General features: G+C 49.6%; 1 protein-coding gene across 4 annotated transcripts in view; it reads right to left on the reverse strand.

Annotated features, from left to right (window-relative positions):
• The window catches only part of LOC125043527 (L-lactate dehydrogenase-like), a 29,242-nt gene that overhangs the window by 22,448 nt on the left and 4,294 nt on the right, over positions 1 to 2,500 (reverse strand). The window contains exon 1 of one of the 4 annotated variants that reach the window (XM_047639673.1): positions 2,105 to 2,260. The exons of the other annotated variants lie outside the window; for them this stretch is intronic. The gene's annotated coding sequence lies outside the window, so the exon portion shown is untranslated. Of the gene's footprint in view, positions 1 to 2,104; positions 2,261 to 2,500 lie in introns of those variants that run through there. 4 annotated transcript variants of the gene reach the window in all.

A 2,500-nucleotide genomic window follows, 5' to 3' on the forward strand; every position in this document is an offset into this window, starting at 1 on the left:
AAAATATGAGCGACAGAGAGAAAAGAATGAGAAAAAATGTGAAAGGGAGGGAGAGGTACGGCCAAGAGAAAGTAAGAGAGAAAAAGAAATGACCAAGTTAAGGCGACGTGTGTGCTACCACGTGCGATCCTTCTTTCACCCCCCTCCCCCTCCCTACCTTTCTCTCCCCCCCTCCCCCTCCCCATCTGTCTCTCCCCCTTCCCCCTTTCCCCTTCCCCACTTTTCTCTCCCCCCCAAACCGCCCCATCTTTCCCCCTAACCCATCCCACCGCTCCCCACCATTCTCCCACCCCTACTCCTCCCCCCTTTCCCCCACCCCCTACGCCCCTTCCCCTGCAGTAGTCGACCTTCGCCTCAGAGGTGACCCAGTGTCCCCTGCCAACGCACTCGCCACGCCCTCCCTCGCTCTGCCGCACGAGGCCAGTGACTCTTTTGACCTTTCCAACCTCTGCAGACATTGCCCCGGCGTCGAGAAAAGGCTTGAGGACTAGACAGCTTTTCGAAGAAATCGTAGGACCCAAGAAAGAAATAGGGAAGGAGAGAGGGAGGGAGGGAGGGAGGGAGGGAGGGAGGGAGGGAGAGGGAGGGAGGGAGGGAGGGAGGGAGGGAGGGAGGGAGGGAGGGAGGAGGGAGGGAGGGAGGGAGGGAGAGAGGGAGGGAGGGTAAGGAGAGAGGAGAAAGAGAAAGAGAAAGAGAAAGAGAAAGAAAAAGGGAAAGAGAAAGAAAAAGAGAAAGGGAAAGAGAAGGGAAAGAGAGAGAGAGAGAGAGAGAGAGAGAGAGAGAGAGAAGAGAGAGGAGAGAGAGAGAGGAGAGAGAGAGAGAGAGAGACAGAGAGAGGTCAGAAAATACAGAGATGAACAGACAGAGAGAAAGACCAGAGAGAGAAAGACAGAGAGAAAGACAGAGAGAAAGACAGTGAGAAATGACAGTGAGAGACAGGAGAGAGACAGAGCGAGAGGAGAGAGAGAGAGAGACAGAGAAAGACAGAAAGAGAGACAGAAAGAGAGACAGAAAGAGAGACAGAGAGAGAGAGAGAGAGAGAGAGAGAGAGAGAGAGAGAGAGAGAGAGAGAGAGAGAGAGAGAGAGAGAGAGAGAGAGAGAGAGAGAGAGAGAGAGAGAGAGAGAGAGGAGGCGGAGCAGGCACAGGAAACACCGACATGTCACGTACTCTAACACCACACCCACAATATCGTTCGTGTATACATTCAAATCTTATTAAATTCTCGAAACAACATAAACCATCGAAGTCTTTCCACCACCTTCCTTTTTGCTCGTTTTAATAACACTCGCATCACCATATTTAATTTTCCCGCCCCCATTGCTTATCTCAACTCCATCAAATCAAAGATCCGTTATCTAACAAGTCTATACGGCGACCAACATCATGAGTACTAGCGACCGGTCTGAAAATAGATATCCTAGTTGTTGCTACCCTGGCGACGTGACAGGGTCTACAACCAGGCACTTGGCAGGTGATAGGAATCTTGACCTTCTTTTCGTTCAGTCGGAAAGATGTTGGCAGAAACGAATGTCATGCAAGGTCATTATTTTATTTACTTTTTTTTTTTTTTTGGAGGGGGTGTTTGTTTTTGTTTTCACTACTCGATATGTCAAGGGACGAAAACGTCTATCCATTACAACGATACAGGAGCAGATGAAACGACTGCATCGTATGACACAAGCAACTGCAGCCTTTTAAGTGCGGCAAACACCTGTGACCATCGTTACCTTTCACACCCGGTAACCAAAGTGTGCCGATTTTCATCCACGTTCATTATTAGATCAATATCTCCTCTAGACACTGATTAACGTATCACAAATTTTATTTCTTCTTACTGCATGAGCCACGCCTCGACTCCTGGCCGAGAAGGGCTATTAGGTAACAACAGGTCGTTGTCGTGAAAGGCTTTTTCAGACATTCAATCAGCCCCTAACACAAATGACACTTAACCTGGCGTCAAAGGACACTTCAACGCAAGGCTTTTTTTGACAATACAATTACAAAAAAAAGCTACAAACCATGGCATTTATTTCCAGTCTGAAATATCGCCTTTCACCCAGACTTTCTTGTCGTGTTTTCCTCTCTCACTGCTGTTTCCTCACCTTTTGTTTCGAGGAGCTGAGAAGATGCGTGCAACCAACCTGGTGTTCGAACTGGCTCTGGTCTCTCACTCGAGGAGAGGCAAAAGATGGGTAAAGTGAAGGTCGAGCTCAAGGTGACTTTGAAACGTTCGCTGGTTATGCCGGTAGTTGCACGGTACGATACTTTGGGCCCCCGGGGGTACACATGCGCCCTCCATGCGCGCCGCTTGCTCGGGATAGTGTGGAGGCAACGCGGGGGGGGGGGGGGGGGGCACGGGATAGGGGAGGGGATTCGGGCCTGAAACACTAGTATGTCACGTCGCAAATAAAGGCTTATTTATTCAGGATGTTCCTTATAGCACCATGACTGTGCCCATCCACATTTCCATATAACATCGTTCGAAAGCGACGCAGTCT

This window comes from Penaeus chinensis, chromosome 34, assembly GCF_019202785.1.
Source record: "Penaeus chinensis breed Huanghai No. 1 chromosome 34, ASM1920278v2, whole genome shotgun sequence".
Classification (NCBI taxonomy): domain Eukaryota; kingdom Metazoa; phylum Arthropoda; class Malacostraca; order Decapoda; family Penaeidae; genus Penaeus; species Penaeus chinensis.